This window comes from Zingiber officinale, chromosome 9B (assembly GCF_018446385.1).
Source record: "Zingiber officinale cultivar Zhangliang chromosome 9B, Zo_v1.1, whole genome shotgun sequence".
NCBI classification, from domain to species: Eukaryota; Viridiplantae; Streptophyta; class Magnoliopsida; order Zingiberales; family Zingiberaceae; genus Zingiber; species Zingiber officinale.
In genome coordinates this window covers 112,881,443-112,895,342 of record NC_056003.1, presented here as the reverse complement: position 1 = coordinate 112,895,342, position 13,900 = coordinate 112,881,443, and the positions used below count along the sequence as shown (strand labels likewise).

Genomic DNA, 13,900 nt, shown 5'->3' with positions numbered 1-13,900 from the left:
TCTCAACCTCTGATCGGATGATGACATTCTGCTCGGCGCTGAAATCCCTTTTTCTCTGCTTCACTGGCCGAGCGTCCGGTCGGACAGGTAGCTCGTGCTGCACTATGCTCGACGAAATTCCAGGCAGCTCATGCGTCGACCAGACGAAGACATCACAGTTTCTCTGGAGGCATTTGACCACTTCCTGTTTTCGGCTTTCCTCCAGGTCGGCCGCGATGAACGTTGTGGCCTCCGATCGGGTCGGATGAATCTGCACTTCCTCTTTTTCTTCATAAACTAAAGAGGGAGGTTTTTCTGTTATAGCGTTCACCTCGATCCTTGGTGCCTTCCGAGCGGAATGGGCTTCTGCTCGGACCATCTCGATGTAGCATCACCGAGCTGCCAGTTGATCTCCCCTTACTTCTCCCACTTTGTCATCCACGGGGAACTTGATCTTCTGGTGGAAGGTGGAAACGGCCGCTCGGAATTCGCTGAGAGCTGGTCGCCCCAATATGACGTTGTATGCCGACGGAGAGTCCACCACGACGAAGTTTGCTGTGCACGTCCTTCTGAGCGGCTCCTCTCCCAGAGATATGGCCAGACGGATCTATCCGACCGGCTGAACTTCATTGCCCGTAAACCCGTAAAGTGGGGTTGTCATGGGTAGCAGCTCGGCTCGATCAATTTGCAGTTGATCGAATGCCTTCTTGAATATGATATTGACCGAGCTCCCTGTGTCAATAAAAACGCGGTGAACAGTGTAGTTGGCTATTACCGCTTTGATGAGAAGGGCGTCGTCATGGGGGACTTCCACTCCTTCCAAGTCCCGGGGTCCGAAACTAATTTCTGGTCCGCTCGCCCGTTCCTGGCTGCAGCCGACCGCGTGGATCTTTAGCTGCCGGACACTTGCTTTCCTTGCTCAGTTGGAATCTCCTCCGGTTGGACCACCAGCTATGATGCTGATCTCACCTCGGGAAGTATTACTTCTATTTTCTTCTTCCCGAGCGGACGGTCGAGACCGTTCTCTAGACATTCGCCGACTCTCCCGCCTCGGAGAGCGATGCCGATCGGGATTCTGTTGTTGTCGCCTGTCAGGTTGCGTCCGATCGGCTTCATGAGTTCTCTGTCGCCTATCGGATGAGGGAGATCGTCGACCATCATTCCGAGGAACGGGATGAGCAATCAAGGGAAGACTTCGACAATCCCTTGTGTTGTGCGTATCCGTCCAGTGGAAGGAGCAGAACATCGGGGTCCATTTCTTCTTTGGCTTGGGCCGGGCGGCAGCTACCTCTTGCACGTGGGACCTTGCATGGGGGGAGCGGATTACTTCGGCCCTCGGTCCTCTGGGTGGATGGGCAGCGTGCGGCTTCCGCTCGGCAATAGGAGCCCGCTCGGTTGGTGTTTCTTTTTTCCGAGCTGCTTGGGCTTCCTCTACGTTGATGTATTCGTTGGCCCGGTGTAGCATGTGGTCGTAGTCTCGGGGCGGCTTGCGAATGAGCGATCGGAAGAAATCCCCATCCACTAGGCCTTGCGTAAAGGCATTCATCATTGTCTCCGAGGTGGCCGTTGGAATATCCATGGCCACTCGGTTGAACCGCTGGATATAGGCTCTAAGCGGCTCTCTTGGCTCTTGCTTGATTGCGAACAAGCTGACACTCGTCTTCTGATAACGCCGACTGCTTGCAAAATGATGGAGGAAGGTCGTTCGGAAGTCCTTTAAGTTTGTGATGGACCCATCCGGCAACCTCCGAAACCATCGTTGAGCCGATCCAGAGAGGGTAGTTAGAAAGACTCGACACTTCACCCCATCCGTATATTGGTGAAGGGTAGCAGTGTTGTCAAATTTACCCAGATGATCATCCGGATCGGTGGTCCCATTGTATTCGCTGATCGTCGGGGGCACGTAGTGCTTTGGCAGAGGATCCTTCAAGATGGCTTCTGAGAATTGGCAATTAATCGGCTCGGGCGATGCGTCCGCTCGGGGGGCTTTCCCTTTTCTGTCTTCTCGTCTCGGCCTTTCATCAGAAGAAGATCCCCGATCTCTATGAGTTGCTGCAGCTTCGGGGGTGCGGAATAGGGCCCGATGAAATGCAACGGTGGCCTGCGGTGCTTCCGCTCTGCCACCAGACGCAGACGTTGCTTGCTGCTCCGGCCGCTCGGCTGCTGCTTTCTGTTTTTGCTCCACAAGCTTGGCGGCCCTCAACTCGACCAGAGCGTCGAGTTCCTCCGTGGAGAGCGTCACCGTGTGTTGTCGTCCAGTCTCGTCCATTGCTTCCGCTCGGATACAGGAGCGTTCCCACAGACGACGCCAAATTGATCCAGTCCGAATGCTGAATCAACGGACGCTGGGCACGTGGCGCTCCCCGGCTGCTGACGTGGGTCTTCGATTGGTTGCACGAACCTCCGGCGAACCTGCATAGAAGTCGGGCCGGGAAGGGGTTCCCGGCGGCAACCCTCCGACGCTCAAGTCAGGCAAGCAAGCAGCAAAAAGAGTGGCTCCAAAGGTGTTGAACGCGTACCTCTGGCGAAGGATGAGGGCCTTTATATAGGGCAGCGAAGAAGCGAGTGTACACATACCGAGGTGTACACGTGTCCGCGGCCCATACCCCAGTAAGGGCTTGTCAGTGAGCTTACCTGACCCATACTGCTACATGTGGAACATGCCCGCTGTCAGGAAAAGATGTCCTTTGTCCTTTTCCCCTCGGCTACCGAACTAGCTTCTGGCCGGCCCGCCTCCGAGCGTCCGGCCGGCTCGCCTCCGCCTTACGTCCGATCAGGCACATACATATAACGGTCCAGGAAGATTCTCGATGGTGTGCTTTGTGGAGACTTAGCAGTATGCTACCTCATGTGTTCGACCAAGCGATCCGCTCGGCTATGTGATATTGTCCATTGAGCGCCGGAACCCTGACTTTCGTCAGGGTGCCTTGGACCATCCACTAAATATCGGCCAGCCGTCCGGTCGGTCGGCCCACACCTCTCCGACCGGCCACCTGCCACTTTGGCTTCCACGTGGCGTTGACCCCACCAGACGGGGGTCCCCTGTTCTTACAACCGGATCAGTTTTTATTATGCCTCTGTCCTTTATTATCGCAACAATAATATATTGTTACATTTATGTACACTACAGCATTGCAGAAAAAAAAATCAAATTCTGCATCCAAATCTGCATCTGCTTCTGCATCAAAATCTGCATTTGCATTAAAATCTGCATCTTCTTCTGCATCTGCATCTGCATCAAAATCATTTCATCAAAATCTGCATCTGTGATCCAGAATAAGGTGTGGCAGTAGTGTTCTCATGTTGATCATCTGTGCTTTCCCCTTTTCTTTTTCAGAAAACTCTACACAAACAGTAAAATTATATTTGTATGCATACACAACCAGTTAAATAATTAGCAAATCATCATTGGCAATTTTAAAACAAATGTATATCCATATTAGTGTTAGTACTTAATAGGGAGTTATTTACCAGTAATTAATTTTGTACCAGTAATTATTTTATTTTCTTTTGCATGACAGGATGATTATGTGCAACAAAAACGGGAGGGTAAGTTGCACTTAGAAGAGGCAAACACGGATATCCTTTCAAAAGCACTTTCATCTGAGGAGCATTCTGGGCGTGTGAGGGGTGTTGGAGGCCATGTCACTCCAACATTCTATTTTAATGTTGGCAGCATAGTGCAGAAATACCTTGTTGATGAGCAGTTTATCCTTCAACAAAAAGAGTTGATGGAGGCAAAGATATTAATCTCACAACAAAATGCACGCATATCAAATCAAGATGAACGCATACAGAAACTTGAAGCAATGTTCAGAAAGGGTGCATGCGACTTAGATACGGATGAAAAAGGTAGTTGCTCAGTAAAGTTGCATCCCATGAGTGATGAAAATATCAAAATTGAAAAGTGTATCCCAAATATTGAAACTTTGGATGATGATGACATGCAAATTTTGAACAATGATGATTTCTTCCAGGTATATATTTAGTTGTCATTATATTACTTAGTATTATTGAAACTATGAGTTGCATCAATTTATAACATGATTACTTATCTTCTAGGGTAAACCGGTTGCATTGACATTGGGTTCTAAGAGCAATATTGTTGCCTATGGTACAATTATTCATGTCAATGCGGTTGGTAAATTACTTCATGGTGTTCCATTACCCATTAATTGTATGCGTGTCTCCATTGATAAGGCTGTGGATGAATTAGCACAATTGCCATGTCCAATTCCAAATCAATGTGATACAATTGGTGATGCTATTAGAACACATGTGGGATGGCCAGCTAACTTGGTAGTTATGCAAGATGAGGTAAATGTCATATTATTTATAGTTAAATTGTCCAACAAAGATTAGTGTTGCACCTAACATGTGTACATTTGTAATTTTTAGAATCCTCAAAGGAAAAGAAGTGTTGTCCAAAAAAATAACCCAATTATTTCATCAAGTGTGCCAAGGTCATTGCATCTACTGTATTGTTATTGTAACCGTGCTCTAAATGATGAAACAAATATATCAATGATTTTTGAGGAGGGTTTCTTTGACGATCAATATGAAATCCTTGTGCACCTTGAAGATATTATTCCTTTTTATCATTTGGATCCCATAACTGCAAATTGTATAGTAATTTACATGTGGTAAGTCTTCTTATTCTATTTGTTTACCGTATAAATTGTATAAACTTTATTAATTTAGCATTGTAACATTCTTCATTTTGAAATGGTAGGCATCTTTATAAAAAGCTGAAAACATATAACAATGTCCACAAAATCAGATTTGTGAATCCACACATTATCCTATATGTGCCATGTGTGACTCGACTGGACAAAACCAGCAAATTCGAGCAGTTGAATGAAAGAGCTAGTGTTTTGGCAGATAAGCTGAGTCAAGCATCAAGAAATCAACTTGTTTTGGTGCCACATAATGTTGGGTAAGTAAGACTTATAATATCAGTTTTAATTTATTGTTTCGAGAAATATGCATGCAATAATTATGTGATTTGTGCATAGTTATCATTGGATTCTCACTGTCATTGATCCATATAAGGAGACAGTTTATTTGTTGGATTCGCTTAGTCATCGCATTCGTGACGAGGATTGGAAATACGTAGTAGATATGTGAGTACATTTTTTAATTTTATTAAGCATTTTTTTAATCAGTAAAACTCTCATATGCCCATTCTTATTGATGTATAAAGGAGCATAAGATTGTTTAATTCAAACAAGGCAAAAAAAGGGAAAAAACATGTTACATGGGAAGTAGTAAAGGTATGCATGTCTACTTATGATTAAATTATAAACAATTAACCTTGTATATTAGACATTTACAATTTGTTTTTAACATAGGATCCTCGCCAACCAGATACGAAACAGTGTGATTTTTATATGATGAGATATATGAGAGATATTATTGAAGAATTGAAAACTATCGAGAGAGATTCACTTCGATCAATAGTAATATTTGACATTCAATTCTCAATCTTCTCAAATATTTGTGTGTTTATCATTTCGCACTTATCATCTTTTGATTGTTTTTTACTAATCTAATCTATGTCTTTGTTCACAGTTCATCAAACCCCAGTACTCTAGAGAAGAAATTGATGAAGTGCGTTCCGAGTCGGCAGAATGCATACAAGACTATATTTATGACTAGGTATTTAAAATCATACAATGACTTGATCTATTAGGAAAGTATTTGCATATAATGCAAATTACATAATATGATCCTAACAGATATGCCCCTGGAAACATCATGATTATTAAAACTTTAGTGTGTAGGACATCCAGGTAGAACATCTCTATTTTATTATTATTCTTATACTAGAATGCATGAAATGTTTTTCAACATCTTAAGATTTTGAGATGTTCAAACATATATATCATTTGCTGGTAAACACATTTCTGTAGGACTGACACACTTGTCAGATTATGATGAACTGATTAACTTTGAGCATCATGAATTGTTTCCTTTCTTAATGGACAATTTTCTGCAGACTAGGATTTACATGTAAAGGAGGTGAGCTAGATAAATATTTTGAGCAGTTACTTGATTTATGAACATGATAATACATGGGGAAAATGCAGGAGCAAGACCAATTTAATTAATAGTATTTAGATTCTTGTTTTCTTTGGGAATGAAAATGGTTTCTCAATCAAACAAAATTGAAAATATTTGGAATTTGTAATTTGTTGGACATGATGAATGGTCGGAATGGGTTAAAGTTGGATGGAAATAACTTACACTTTGTTGAGAATCACAATGACCAAGTTCATTCACATAGTTGTTTTGACTTACTTATGGCAAACCAAACCAAACCAATTTAGCAATCACTATATGCAAGATACACAAACTATCTAGACTTACCTAGAGTTGCTCTGATCTGACTGCTTTTTTCTTCCCAATGTATTCTGCCCTCCATTATTTGTTGTTACTAGCTACAAGGATTGTTGGTTTATTCCGTGTAAGGCTTCACCTTGACTTAAGCAGGGTGGTGTTATCATATTAGATTATGTATAGCTCATGTGTACTTGGTATGTGTTGGATTCAACTTCATCTGCTTGCTAAGACGTTTTTGCCAATCCTGGTTTCAGTCCTGCACACTTTTGCTCTATTTCATGCACAAGCCGATTTAATTCAATTACCTTATTTCTTTAACTTATCTGCTGTACTATTTGTCCAACTTTGTACAATTAGCCTTGAACTAACAAAAGAAATGAATTTGAAGGGTTGGAACAGCCATATGAACCAGTTTCATAAACTTTTTTCGTGCTCACTTGCTTCACTACTCATGAAATTGTGAAGCGGCAACGTTTCTCGTGCATATTTGGCCATTCTTTTTTTCTATGGCTTTAACTATATTTTATTTTCATAACAGGGAGAAATTGCTGGGTTTGCAAGCTGGGTATGCAGAAAAAGAACCAGGGAGAAATTGCTGGGTTTGCAAGCTGGGTTTGCATGGTTGTGGTCTTATAAACTTAATTTTGTGGTTTTATCTTTTGTGGTTGTCATGATTGGATACTACTTATGGTCATGTTTGGATAGCTTGTAGTAATTGTATAGAATTGTTTATAAACTTAAGTGAATGTACACATGTACGGGTTTTTGTTTGAGACAAGATGTATATATAAATTAAAGACAACTAATCGAATGTATATATGTTGAAAACTATTTTTGTGAATGTATAAATGTTACGTTGTACCAGTTTGTGTGCAATGACCATGGTTTTAACCGTTGTGAAAAGTACATATATAGACATGCAACTGAATGTACAAAGACAACGATTTTTAACCGTTGTGAAAAGTATTCTAAGACAATGGTTTTAAACTAAATTTTGAAGAAAGACAACAGTGTATATGTTGTTAAAAGTATATCTGCGATCAAATTTTTGCAAAACTGGCAATTATAACGGTTTTATACTGTTGCAGAACTGTTGTCTTTGGTATTAAAAGACAACACTTTAAATCTGTTGCATGACTGTTGTCTAATGTGGTCAAAGACAACGGTTTTTAACCGTTGTCTTTTACCGCACATTTAATAACAGTGTCAGTTACAACGGGTTTAAAGGGCCTATGACAACGGTTTTTAACCGTTGTCTTTTAACAAATTTGTTGTAGTGAGCGGGCGATGCCGAGCGGGTGATCGAGAAAGTATCGGCCAGTCGACCGTAAGATGCTGACCAGACCACCGAGAGAGTATCGAGAGTTCGACCAAGTAGTTTAAGTGTGTGGCCAAATGGACGGTTGGGCGATACCGGACAGACGACTTTGCAAGTGCTGACAGAATGACGCGCGCTTGTCAAAGTAGCGAGAAAAACGTGTCGACCGAGCAACGAAAAATAGTGTCGAGCGGATGCCACGCAAGCTATCGGGCAAACGTCGAGTGAGTGCTCGGGCGAATACCGAACGAGCGATGAGGCAATGTCGAGCGGAAGTGGAGTTCTCAAACGGAGCGGAAGCATAGCCCGCAAAATCACATGAGCACGGAAACGTGAGTCGTGAGCCGAGCGGGCGCATCGCCTGTGAACTGAACTGGAGTGTATCCCGTGAGTTGACGGCGCATAGGCGCTAAAGTCGTGAGCCGAACGGGCGCAGAGCCTATGAGATATCCTGGTCCAAAACTAGTGGAGATACTCTTGTTCGTGACCATCGACGATAGCTCAACCTTGAACGGGGGAGATAAGATGCTCTGTGACCAATGAAAACTGTTCGACCCCGCACGGGGGGGGGGTGGATGTGAGATCCGATATGCTGGTCTGAGCCCAGTGATGACCGCTCGACCCAGAACGGGGGAGATAGAATATCTGATAAAACTGGTCCGAGACCAGTGAAGCGCGCTCGACCCCGAATGGGGGAGATAGGAGATCCGATGGTGACGATCGCTTGACCCTGAATGGGGGAGATAGAAGATCTGCTAAGCCGGTCTGAGACCAGTGATGACTGCTCGATCCCGAACGGGGGAGATAGAATATCCGATAAGACTGGTCTGAGACCAGTGAAGCCCACTCGACCCCGAATGGGGGAGATAGGAGATCCGATGGTGATGATCGCTCGACCCCGAACGGGGGAGATAGAAGATCCGCTAAGCCGGTTTGAGACCAGTGATGACCGCTCGACCCCGAACGGGAGAGATAGAATATTCGATAAGACTGGTATGAGACCAGTGAAACCCGCTCGGTCCCGAACGGGGGAGATAAAGAAATATGATATGTTGGTCCGAGACCAGTGAAGACCACTCGACCCCGAGTGGGGGAGATAGATACTCGTGAAGACTGCTCGACCCCAATCGGGGGAGATAGATGCTCTGATAAGCTGGTCGGTGTAGACACCGATTTAAGGTCACCGCTCGACCGCCGGTGGAGACCTGGGTTTAACGTCGCCGCTCGACGGTCTTCTAAGACAAGGTTTAAGGTCACCGCTCGACCGTCGATGGCGACCTAGGTTTAACGTCGCCGCTCGACGGTCTTCTAAGGCAGGGTTTAAGGTCGCTGCTCGACCGTCAATGGAGACCTGGGTTTAACATCGCCGCTCACCGGTCTTATATGGCAGGGTTTAAGGTCGTCGTTCGACCGTCGGTGGAGACCTGGGTTTAACGTCGCCGCTCGACGATCTTCACATGGGTTTATAGTCGCCGCTCGACTCTGGGGTTTATAGTCGTCGCTCGACTTCTAGAGCCTGTGGCTCTAATATAACTCAAACCCGGCCGATCGACACGGGAGTTTTCGACAACAAGCTCGTGGCTCTAATAAAATATAAGCCTGGCCGATCGGCCCGGGGTCTTCGACAATGAGCCTGTGGCTCTAATATGATATAAACTCGGCCGATCAACATGGGGTCTTCAACAGTGAGCCTGTGGCTCTGATATAATATAATCCCAGCCGATCGGCCCGGGGTCTTCGACAATGAGCCTGTGGCTCTAATATGATATAAACCCAGCTGATCGGCACGGGGTCTTCGACAGTGAGCCTGTGGCTCTGATATAATATAATCCCAACTGATCGGCTTGGGAGTCTTCGTAAATGTAATCCCGGCCGATCGGCTCGAGAGTTTTCGGAAAAATAATCCCGACCGATCGGCGCGGGAGTCCTCGCAAATATAATCCCGACCGATCGGCTCGGGAGTCTTCGCAAATGTAATCCCGACCGATCAGCGTGAGAGTCTTCGAAAATATAATCCTGACTGATCGGCTCGGGAGTCTTCTCAAATGTAATCTCGGTCGATTGGCGCGGGAGTCTTCGCAAATATAATCCCGACCGATCGGCTCGGGAGTCTTCACAAATGTAATCCCGGCTGATCGGCGTGGGAGTCTTCAAAAATATAATCCCGACCGATCGGCTCGGGAGTCTTCGCAAATGTAATCCTAGCTGATCGGCATGAGAGTCTGTAACGCCCCGGCTCGGGCGGGCCCCACCCGAACCGAACCGGGAATGCTACCTGAATTGCCCATCGGGTTGAACGACTAGCTCCACAGACCACCGGAGGTCCTTTCAGCGTGCTTTGTCCTCACTCGCACGCACCCTGAAAAACTTCCCAGGAGGTCACCCATCCTCAGATTTCTCCAAGCCAAGCACGCTTAACTTTGGAGTTCTTAAGTTTGGGCTTCCGAAAAGGAAGGTGCACCTTGGTGATATGGATAGTACCATCTAACCTTTTAAGCCATACTTAACTAGAATCTCATAACCAGGGTATTACAATCACCCCCCACTTAAAGACACAACGTCCTCGTTGTGTAACCACGAATCACACCACAAACAAATCCCAGAATCTTCCTCGCTAGGTGGTGCCCTGGGTGCTTCTGCCATAGGCGCACTCACGGTCGCAAGGTCGCTCTGATACCAATAAATTGTCATGCCCCTAGAGGAGACCGTACCGAAAAATTTCGGCAACATCTCCCCTGTACGGGTGACAATCTGAGGCATACATACATACAATATACATCAGCCACATACGGCTGGAATATATCAACACAACCACGCAGTTATATAAGCAGCCCACTCGGCTGGAACAGAAAATCAACACAGCGGAAATCACAAATAATGATCACAAAACATAAAACAACTAACTGCGAGCCGGCTCGGCTTGACACAATAATATCAAACCCAATACAAAACAATACAAATACATAAACAAGTACAAAATCCAAAATACAAATAACGTAAGAAATACCAAAATCGTAAGATCGTCCTCGAATGTGACGTGGAACTGGCGGACAGGATCTCCAGGCGACTCCATAAATCCTTTAACTGCTACCTGGTGAAATTACCAATATACGGGGTGGTGAGTATAATAGACTGATAGTGCATGAGTATAGTAAATCAAACTAGAGATGCAAAGGTATACAGTCTCGTATGGAAATAGCAGATACTACAGTGATATCATAATAAGTGTCCATACCTGAAACCATATCCTAGGCTAGTAAGGGAAGGTAGATGTAGCAAAGTCCTGCTACAGTACTGCTCATAACTACATGGTATCATGTGAGGTATATACTGGTCAACAGAAGCTAGTGTCTAAACACCTAACACATGTATAAATCTCAACCTAAGTAAGCATAACAAGATAAATAAACAACGAGTATAATCTAGCAACAAAGAAGATAGATAGCAACAACAAGATAAGTAAACAACCAGATATATAATAACAACAGATGTACGGATGGTCACCCCGCCCACCTCTATGCACCATGACCCCTTGTATGGTCGAGAGGCGGATCGATGACAACTATACACTCACACCGCCACTACTCTCGAGTGACCGGATGGATAGCATAGTAGATGAATAGCTACGTCTGCGACGGGTCCCCGCCGTCAGAACTCCACCGCCACTACCCACGGGTGGGCGAGGCACGACAGACAAGCGCACGCCCACTACCCACGAGTGGCCGGCGTGCCCCGCCAATGACCCTCTCAACCACAAGGGAGACATGGTCACCGACATGCATGCATGCGAACAATGCAACAATCATCATATATATATAAACGAAACAGGTATGCTACATGCCAGCATGCTCAGTAAGGTGTGTAAATAAACACAGAGACAGGTATGCTACATGAAACCAGCATGCTCAGTAAGGTGTGTAAATAAACAGCAATCAAAGCAGGTAAACATGGTATCAGGTGTCCATATATCCAATACCTACTATCTAATGTCTGGTATCTGGTACCCAAGACTTAGTACTATAGTATCTGCTAAATATCATGAATAGCAACGAGAGACTGTATAGATACAGAAACGAGTAGCTCAAAGCTTGAGTGGAAGTATCAAACGCAGGACAAATAAGAGTGGAGTCAAGATAAACATAGTAGCCAACTAAACATATAGCTCATGCACTAAGATCAATGTGCTAAAGAGATAGAGCAAGAAATACCCGCCTTTATACGTAGTGCGTGTCAACCGTCTTCAACAACTCCAGAAGATCACATCCAACTCGGATCCTACAAATACAGGATACGAGAAAAAACTAAGGATCTATAATCCATGTATCAACTATCAACAAACCTAAACCGATTCAACCCCTTTATTCACATACTTCCATTTAATCCAAGAAAGCATAATCTACCCATTCAACTTATCTAGTCAAATTTAATTCCATCAACAACTAAACATCATGAATCGAACATGCATAATTCTTCCACATAATCCATTTCTAACTACCACAGCTGACAATCCAACCAACACAACTAATTATTCGTTAATCAAGATACCATAGATTAAAATCTAAATCAGAAATGGATACATAACTATATCCACCCCACACCATCAACCAAAATCAACCAATCCATCACAAGACTACGAACCGATCTCCAAACATAACTCACCTCATTCGAAGTGCTCCTTGTGAACGAAACAACCCACTGTTGAAAATCACGGGTGTGATGCTTACTGCTGCCCACATCCCCATCACCTTCTAACCTAACAACCAAATCAAAGAAATCCATCAATTACCCTATAATAAAATACAAGATCAGTTCATAGCCTTACCTTAATCTGATCCACAGCAATTTAGTGAAAAATCCACAGGTTGCAGCAATGCACATTGGATCCATACCCAAATCTACAACCACCCGATGAAGATCCCGGATGCTATTGCGAGAAAATCAAGATCTCCTCTTACGGGTTGCCCTCTTCTCTCAATCACGATCGGCAATGGTGTCACCAAGCAAAGCAAAGATTGGCTGGAAATCAGGAACAAGAAGAGCTCTCGGTGATCAGGAGAAAGAAAGGGAAGCAGCGGTGGATCAGCATCTCTTGCCCTTGTGGCCAGAGGTGGAAGAGGATCGGGTTGCCGGCGATGGATCAGCTCTCCCCCGGTCATTTGGTGCCCTTCCTAGCCTTGATATCCTACTGCCGGCTACATGATGGGAACGGAAATCCGGAGCTAGGGCACGACCAAATAGGGCGGCGACATCAGGCAAAATCGAGAGGAATCCAAAGGCTCACCCTCGCGACAGAGACAACAACAGCATCACCGATCCGGCATCGTGTGGGGGAGCAGTGGTGTCGGCGGCTGTGGCTCGTCGGAAGAGAGGACTGACACTAGCCTGGTCGGGCGACGGCGCACAGAGGAGGACGAAGGTGTGCGGCGAATGAAGAGGGGAAGTTAGGGCATGGGCGGCGATGAGGAGAAGAACGACTGGCGATCACCTCCCTTGTGGCATCGGCGTCGGGGAAAGGAGGTCGTGCGAGAGAGCTCGGGAGAGGAGATCGGGGAAAGGGGCAGAGTTCGAGCGAATTCGGGGAGGAGAATAGGAAAAGAAATAAAAATAAAATAAAACCTAGGTTAGATTAATTAAAGCCTAAGTTCATTCCCAAATCAACTCCCACTTAAATGGGTATTCCAAAGAGGCTTTCTCGTTGTCCAATAATTAATCCCCTTAAAGTATGTCATACGGGCTCCAATTAAATCCCAGAAAATTTCTGAAAATTCTTGAAAAATCCAATAAGATTATTTATCCAATAACCTTATTATTTAGATATTATTTGGGCACCGTATTTTACAGAGTCTTCGAAAATATAATCCCGACCGATCGACGCGGGAGTCCTCGCAAATATAATCCTGACCGATTGGCTCGGGAGTCTTCGCAAATGTAATCCTGGCTGATCGGCGCGAGATTCTTCGAGATCGAGCCTGTGGCTCTAATATAGGACAGGCCCAGCCGATTGACACGGGAGGATTCGACTGGAGAACTATGGTAGATCCTATGATCGAAAGAGAAAATACAACGGAAAAACTGACCTTTCATCCAACAGAGGATCTGACTCAATTCCTCGACTCCCGAATACCTATGGAGTGAGGAGAATATGATATACTCGTCAAAATCCATCAAGGTCATGAGTATGGCAAAATTTTTCGGCGTTGTCCATCTTCACGTTCCAGATCAGGTGTGTTCCCACAAACGACGCCAATTATGTTCCCGTCG

General features: G+C 44.9%; 2 long non-coding RNA genes across 3 annotated transcripts; one reads left to right on the top strand and one right to left on the bottom strand.

Moving 5' to 3' along the window:
* Positions 1–4,799: 4,799 nt before the first annotated feature.
* LOC122022253 lies at positions 4,800–5,595 on the top strand. 2 transcript variants are annotated; one of them, XR_006122919.1, is made up of 3 exons: positions 4,800–4,915; positions 4,995–5,102; positions 5,551–5,595. It is a non-coding gene; the product is annotated as an uncharacterized LOC122022253 (long non-coding RNA). The 2 variants fall into 2 exon arrangements; XR_006122918.1 differs by lacking the exon at positions 5,551–5,595 and adding an exon at positions 5,183–5,246.
* Positions 5,596–11,846: 6,251 nt separating this feature from the next.
* Positions 11,847–13,247, bottom strand: LOC122024178. Its single transcript, XR_006123354.1, has 3 exons — positions 12,462–13,247; positions 12,299–12,392; positions 11,847–11,914 (listed from the first exon to the last, which is right to left on the bottom strand). It is a non-coding gene; the product is annotated as an uncharacterized LOC122024178 (long non-coding RNA).
* Between the last annotated feature and the right edge of the window lie 653 nt (positions 13,248–13,900).